An 8,189-nucleotide genomic window follows, 5' to 3' on the forward strand; every position below is an offset into this window, starting at 1 on the left:
CAAGTATGACGAGTTGGTGTGATAGGAGGACGGAACACCGAGGTCACCCTATATGGGCAAACGATGGTGTATGAGCAAATAGAGTTACGACGGAAGATTTGAAGTGGAATATAAAGTGTATCGAGTCGACGGATAAGTGCATATATATACGTATATATTATATAGTTTATGAAACATTTCTAAATTAAGTTTATCGAAATTATGATAGAAGTGTTGTCAAATTGGATATACATTTGAATTTATTTTTATAAAAATTATTTGAGTTTGATACGTTTAATGGTTCGACGATAAAAATAATAATGATTATAATAAATAAAAAAAATATTGATTCAAATAAAACAATAACATTTATATTTTCTTTATAAAAATATTAGAACTTCAATAGGTTTCATTTTATAAGATTAGCGCGTTTCGCTTTACGGAATTTTACGAAAAACGGGCAGAGTTTCCTCTGTTTTTGGACGATCCCGACAATACTAGTTGTCGATAAATTATTTCAAAATTCAACAATAACAAAACAATATATAATTATATACATTTCTATGTATTTTATAAACAAGCTATATATATGATGCGGTTTGTGATAACAAAATATAAAACAATTATATTTAAAATAAGTGTTGTTAAAATATCGCGTCCCGTGTTTAACCTAATGACCCGCCGTAACCCGACTGCATCGAAAACTCGGTTGACCAGGTTTGACCAGGTTTGACCCGACAGTTGACCGTTTGACCGGAACACCGAACCGAGCCCGACTGTAGCAGAACCCGAACCTGCTGAATAACGAAAGGATTTACGAGACTTGAATAAGAATAACAACCAAAGTTTGAACCAAGACTAACCTGAACCGAAACCAGCTGAACCAGAGTCACCCGACACCGAACTGTGGTTGACCACGATTGACCTGAAACTCAATATTCTGAACCAACCTGAGCTGACCCGCTTTGTTGATCCGAAAACGTCGAACAGAACCTTAGATTTGAACCGTATCGAACCGTCTCTGACCCGAATCCGAACCGTAACAAAACAGAATTAAAGGGTCCGAGCTGAATCACCACCGTGTCGCCTGAGACGTCGGCGCCGGTAACCTGAACCGACCCGAACCAATCGAAAACACTACTGCCACTACCGCCGTCGGAACACCCAAATCAGAAACCCGAACCGAACCGCCGTCGCTGCGTTGTTCCTTGGTGTCCGTCGGAGATGCCGATGCTGCTACTGTTCACCACCATCATCATCGTCAGCGGCGACAGCCGCCGGTTATGAGGGAGAGAACAGAAGGTGCTAGTGAAGAGGGGGGGGTCATGTGTGGCCGAAAAAAACGAATGGTCGGAGAACACGCCGGGAAGGCGGCTCCGGCTGCCAGACTTCGCGAGAGGGAAAGAGGTGATGTAGAAGTGTTAGGGTTTACTTGAAGAAGAAAGAGCAGCGATGTTTTAGTCTGAGGTTTTGAAAAAAAGGATAATGTTAAGACAACACTTATACACTTAGGGTTAGGGTTGGTTTAAGTGGGCTTTGGGCTTGGGCCCAAGGCCTACAAGCCCAATCTACGAGTTTAAGTTACTCGTAATTCCTACGAGGCCCATTATCAAAATCCGAACTCTCCGTAACGTCATGAACTATAATTTTAGTTTTTTTTTTAATAAGTAGAATAATACCGATTGTCGTTGTCGTCACGTTCGAGCGTCGGTTTCGTAAAACGCGAAATGCTTCGGGTTTCATTTTTTTTAATCCGTTTTTTTTACTTTGATTCTAAAAAAAAGAAGGCGAATACGAGTTTTCTAAAAATAGAAATACGGAAAGAGCGGGGCGTTACAATAGTCCGCTTCGGTAAGAAAGGAAAGCTAAGTCCAAGGTACATAGGACCATTCCCAGTAATCCAACGCATAGGACCAGTTGCCTATCGTTTACAACTACCAGAAGAGTTAGTCGGGGTACATGACGTATTCCATGTATCCAACCTCAAGAAATGTTTATCTGACGAATCCCTGGTAGTACCCCTTCAAGACGTACAAGTGAATGAAAAGCTAAAGTTTGTTGAGAAACCACTTCAAATAGAAGACAGAAAAATTAAGTTTCTCAAACACAAAAGACTGGTTGATGTGCGTGAAGTGTGTTATATTTTTGATGAGTATTTAAGCCCCCTTTTTTTACACTTTTAGCCAAGTTTTAAATTTATAAAACACGATATTCACTAACACTAAACACACATATGGGCAAGTGCACCCATCGTGGACGTAGTATAGTGTTGGTAAGATACCGAGGTCGTCCAAGGACACAAGAGCTTTTAATACCGGTTTATCCTCAACGTCTAATCAAATCAAAAAGTTAGAAAAATGTTTTAAACTAAGAAAAATAAAAACTAACTAAATGCTGAAAATAAAAATAAAATAAAAACAGATAGACAAGATGAATCACTTGGATCCGACACGTGTATTAGTATAACCTTTGATTATTTTTGCACTTTTGCACTTGTTTAAGAGATTATCTTAGTTATTGTAGTAGACCCCTCTTTTGAAGGCGACGTTACCCTCAACCCAGTAGTTTGAGTCAGCAAGGATACAATCCTAAAGGGTCGGATTATTGAAAGATAATGAATTAAGTTATTAATGCAAATTGTGGTAGGCCCCGCTTTTGGCGGTGACGTTACCCTCGGCTAAGTAGTCTGAGTCAGCAGGGATACAGTCCTAAATAGCCGGGTTATAGTATTAATAGTAGTTAACTTATGAGGGGGTCAAAGAGTTTGGATCCCCGCCATCCAATACCTATGGGCATTGAAGGAGATCCTACTAAATTTGACCCAGGTCCCAAGCAGGACCTCTAAACGCTGAACAAGGGCAAGACCCTTACCAAACCGTTCCCTTAACCCCCGACCAGGTAGCCAACATACCTCCATATAGACCGTGGAGATATGAATGGTGAAAATCTTTTATTTTATATAGACAGTAAAATAATGCCAAGACACCACGGACAAACGATAAGGAAAGATCACCTTCAACATAAGTAACTAGTTATTAAAGTCATTAATACAAAACCAAATAAAAAGTGCAAAAGATTAAAAATAAAAAGTATTATACTAAACACTTGTCTTCACCAAGTGATGTAAGAGACTTAGGCAAACATGGCCTTGATTGTCAAGAACTCTTACGATCAATCTTGGATCCCGAGACGACTCACACACTCTACGATGGACAATGGATGATGGTGTTATGGTGGTGGTGGGTGGTGGATGAAGTGTGAGAGAGGTGGTGTGCCAAGGGATGAGAGAGAATGAAGCCAAGCTTCTCTATTTATAGGCTGAACAGAAGGCTGGACACGGCCCCGTGTCCGCTGGACACGGCCCCGTGCCTGTCTGACATTCTCTCTCTTCATTAATTGTAATTGCGAATTACAATTAATGCGCCTGCTGTACTTTCACCACGCCCCCGTGCCCGCTGGACACGGCCCCGTGGTGGGCAATGGAAGCTTCTACTGGTTTGTCTTTTCTGCTGCTTCCTGGGCACGCCCCCGTGTTTGCTAGACACGGGGCGTGTTCAGACTCTGTTTCTTCTCCTTTGCTTTGGGAGGTGCCGTTGAGGGTCCGGGCAGTCTACTTTTGTTCCTTTTCTTGTATTTATGGTAGAATTAGTTGTCTTTTTGCTTCTTTTGTGATTTTGAGCTCATTTCATCCTGAAAATACAAAAGGAAGACAAAAACACTCTTTTTCCAACATTAGTACTTAAAAAGGGTTAGTTTTATGCCTTAATTGATGTGATTTATATGTTGCATTTTACACACATCAAATACCCCCACACTTGAACTTTTGCTTGTCCTCAAGCAAAACTCTTTAAATGTGGCTTACACTCCCAAATGGAATAGGTAGAAGAGAAGTTTTTAGCTTGTCCTAGAGTGTCGGGAATCCAAGGTCTTTGTAAGTTTTATTTTTATTTATTTACAATCCTATTCGTTATGATTTATTTTGAACGTTTCATAAGATAAATTACTTATTTGGGCATAGCATGCCTTATTAAAATTCCATTTATATACAAGTTCACATACCTCACGGGAGATCACTCAACACTCGGCCGAAGGTGTATATTTTAGTGAATCACTCGAGAGCGGCACGGAACTTACGCCTTCCATAGGCTTGCCAAGCAATCAATCCTCCTCCTTTTTAACTTTTTACCTTTGTAAATATCAAGAGGACTTTTGGGTGAAGGGTTAGGCTTGGGTTAAAGGTGGGTGGTTGGTTAGTGGTTAGTAAAAAGGGCGAAAATCGTAAAAAGCGTCGGTTTTCGTAAAATACCTTGTTTTTAGTGACTTTTTATTTTGAAGTATTTCTCCAAACAAGCTTTTTTTTTATAGCTTTTGTTTGTTTTTGACTTCATCATCATTTTTTTTTTGATCGTCACATAAAAAGGTGAGTTTACGAAAAAGCGAGCTTGTTACTAAAATAAAGGGTGAAAAATAAAAAGGTTTTTGGTGGGTAAAAAGGGTTTTGGGGTAATGAAATGAAAGGTTTAGGCTCAAAGGGGCTATCTAGGGGGATTTTGGGTAGGTAATAAAAAAAATGAAAAATAATGGTTTTGAAAGAAAATGGTTAGTCCTAATGCCTCCATCATTTACTTACTTGGGTTTAAGTTGGTAAGGACCGGGAATGTATCGTCGTGGCAAGTTCTAGATTTGTAAGAACCGAGCGGCTATTCACACAAGAAACGAAAAATGAGCATTTAATCTAAATATGTATATTTTTGTGCTCAATAAAGGCTCAAAACTCACTTTTGTGGGAATGGGTTTTTAATGTGATCAAGTATATATAATCGAATTTTTAACTAGACTTGTTATGCCCTTTCATAATTTTCTTATTTTGGTTCTTTTTTTATCACGACGCTATCGGTTGTAAACTTGTAAAAATGTAACCTTTTTAGAACTTGTTATTCCCAACTTAAACTAAGACAAGTAAATAAAAAAAAATGAAAAAGTTTTTGAAAAAATTTGGGGTGTTTAGCGGTTCCAATAGAGTTTTGTGTAAGGCTTGTGTTTAGGATTTTGCAAAATTTCAAGGTTTTAGCATCCCCCCCACACTTAAATTACACATTGTCCTCAATGTGTCCAAAAATAAAGTTTTTGGTTGATTAGAATGTGTAAAAGTGGGTTTAAAAGCAAAGTTTTGTGTTACTGGCATCCTGGACACGGCCCCGTGTTGACCGGGCACGGCCCCGTGGTCAAGTGCCAGTAACAAAAATTAGAGAATTGAAACAGAAGCCTGGACACGGGGGCGTGTCCGCTGAACACGGCCCGTGTCCAGTTACCTGAACTGGGTGATTTTCTGCAGGGGGCTCAGCACGGGGCCGTGTTGGTTGGGCACGGCCCGTGTTGAGCCTTCTGTGATGGAGATTTTTGTCGGGTTGCTCTGTTCTTCTTGCATGGTTCCATTTTTCTCGTTCCCTTTTTCATCCATTACCACCATGAGTGTGTTTTATTCTGCAAAAACTAAAAGATTAAACTAAATTAAGGATAGTTCCGCGGAATGCCTCCGTGGTGCGCCACGTTTATAAGGGTCCTTGGCTAGACCCGAGTCGAGGTTATATATCTTCTGAGTGGGATGCCTGGCTTCCCATGTTACACCGTCGGAGAGCGGCATCCAGGCTCGAATCAATAACCTTCATGTAATTGACTGGGTCGTCGTCCTCTATTCTCTTTCCAACTCCGAACTTCACCTCATCATCCCCATACCTCAAAGTGAGTGTCCCGTCATTCATGTCTACCACTGCTTGTGCCGTGGCAAGGAAGGGTCTCCCTAGTATAAGGGGGACCTCGGTGTCTTCCTCCATATCGAGTATGACAAAGTCAACTGGATAAACGAATCTGCTTACCCTTACCAAGACATTCTCGATGACACCTTGTGGGAACTTGACGGATCGATCAGCGAGTTGTATGCTTATTTTTGTAGGGCTCGTGGTTCCCAAGCCAAGCCTTTTAAACATTGATGAGGGCATGAGGTTAATGCTAGCCCCTAGGTCGGCCAAGGCATTGCGCACGGGTGATTCCCCTATTGAGCATGGAATCGTGAAACTTCCGGGATCGATTTTCTTTTGGGGTAGTTTATTGAGTACGAGGGCAGAGCATTCTTCGCCTAAATTAACTAATTGCAAATTTTCAATTTTCTTTTTATGGGTAAGGAAGTCCCTCATAAATTTAGAGTATTTGGGCATTTGGGTTAGGACTTCGATAAAAGGAATATTGACATGCAACTGTTTTAACAGACTTTCGAATTTTGCTCATTGCTCATTGGTCTTTTGACGAATTAACCTACCGGGGTACGGAACTCGAGGAGCCTTGGTAGGCTCTGGTGATGGAGGAGAGTTCTTTTCCTGCAGAGGTGTTGGCATCGTTTCTTCCGTAGGTGGCGGTACTTCTGCAGGCCCTACGGTGCGGTTTCGTAGTGTGATGGGGTGAACTTGCGCCTTTGGGTTTGTTTCGGTATTGCTAGGTAATGCGCCTTGCGGTCTCTCAGAAAAGTTTTGAGCTATTTGATTTATTTGTTTTTCTATGTTTTGAATGCTAGCTTGTTGATTCCTAAAATTAGACTCTAATTGTAGAAATCTCTCCGAGTTTTTCTTATCAGTGTCAGAGACGAGGCGAGATATAGTATCTTCGAGCCTTTCTCGTCCACCTTGTTGTTGAGTGAAATTTTGTGACTCATTTCTTGATTGCTGAAAGTTTGTTCGTTGGGTTTGTTGGTTACTACTATTGCCGGGTTCCCTCCAACCAAGGTTTGGGTGGTTTCGCCATCCTTGGTTGTAAGTTCCCGTTGGAGGACCTGACGGCCTAGGTCTATTATCAATGTAGTTTACCATTTCTTGTTGATCGTCCGTTTCTTTCATTGAACTCCAATTTTCATGTGACCCACCACACCCTTCACAAGCCATAACCGAGACGGTTTTTGTCATTTCTAATTTTTTTATTTTTGAAGAAAGGGCCTCGATTTGGGCTTGTAAAGAAGTGCTTTCGTCGACCTTATGGGCGCCCGGGGCGATAGACTTATTTCCCCGGGGGGTGTGCCATTGAAAATTGGTTTGAGCAATTTCCTCAATCTGATTATATATTTCATGTGGGCGTCGGTTACCTAAAAGTCCCCCGGAGCTAGAATCAAGTGTCTGCCTAGTGTGTGGCAACAATCCATTGTAGAAAGTGGATACTTGTTGCCATATTGCGAGGCCGTGATGGGGACACTTGCGTAATAGCTCCTTGAACCTTTCCCAAGTTTCATATAAGGATTCCCTGTCCTCTTGTGAGTATGTATTAATTTCAGTCATTAATTTAGCAGTTTTAGCAGGAGGGAAATACTTATATAGAAATTTTTGGGCTAGTTCATCCCAGGTGTTTACCGAACCAGCTGGGAGGGCGTTGAGCCAAGCTTTCGCTCGGTCTTTTAGTGAGAATGGAAACATACGGAGGCGGATGGCGTCGTTTGATGCTCCATTGATCCGAAAGGTATCACATATTTCTAAGAAATTAGTTATATGTAGATGGGGATCCTCGTCCGCAAGCCCGTGGAAGGTTGCGGAGTTTCGGAGCATTTGTATCAAATGCGGTCGAAGCTCGAAGTTATTGGCTTCGACATTCGGAGCATTGATAGCGGCGCCTAGATTACCTACGGTGGGCCGTAGATAATCCATAAGGGTACGTTGGTCCGCCATTGGAGGTGGATCACCCGAAACCTTCTCTTGGTTTTTGGCTTTTAACCTTTTTCTGAGAAAGCGTTCGGGTTCTTCTAATGGTTCTTTTATGTCTTTATTGGAACTGGAGTTGATACACTACGTGAGGTTGGCGTCGGGTTCCAAGTCCTGCAATAAAAACAGAAAAGAATGTTGGTTAGAAGGTTCACCACGGCCCCGTGTTGAGCGAACACGACCCCGTGGTCAGAATTACAGTGATTGTTTTTCAGATCCCAGTTACTGGAAGTTGGACACGGCCCCGTGTTGCACCGGCACGGCCCCGTGGTCAGCCTTCTGTAACTTGAAAAACAAAAACTGCCAGTAACGATGCTGAGCACGGCCCGTGTCCAACCAGGCACGGCCCCGTGCTGAGCTCTGCAGAAGCTGAAAAACTAAAAAAAAATCCTAAAAAATTAAAGAAAAATAAAAATATGATTAAGCCGTTGATTCCTAACTTTCTTAAAATCCTTGTGTCCCCGGCAACGGCGC

General features: G+C 41.6%; 1 non-coding gene across 1 annotated transcript; it reads left to right on the plus strand.

Annotated features, from left to right (window-relative positions):
- The first annotated feature begins 7,197 nt into the window (after window positions 1–7,197).
- Window positions 7,198–7,304, plus strand: LOC118491006. The gene has a single exon (XR_004890231.1). It is a non-coding gene; the product is annotated as a small nucleolar RNA R71 (small nucleolar RNA).
- The last annotated feature ends 885 nt before the right edge of the window (window positions 7,305–8,189 follow it).

This window comes from Helianthus annuus, chromosome 3, assembly GCF_002127325.2.
Source record: "Helianthus annuus cultivar XRQ/B chromosome 3, HanXRQr2.0-SUNRISE, whole genome shotgun sequence".
NCBI lineage: Eukaryota > Viridiplantae > Streptophyta > Magnoliopsida > Asterales > Asteraceae > Helianthus > Helianthus annuus.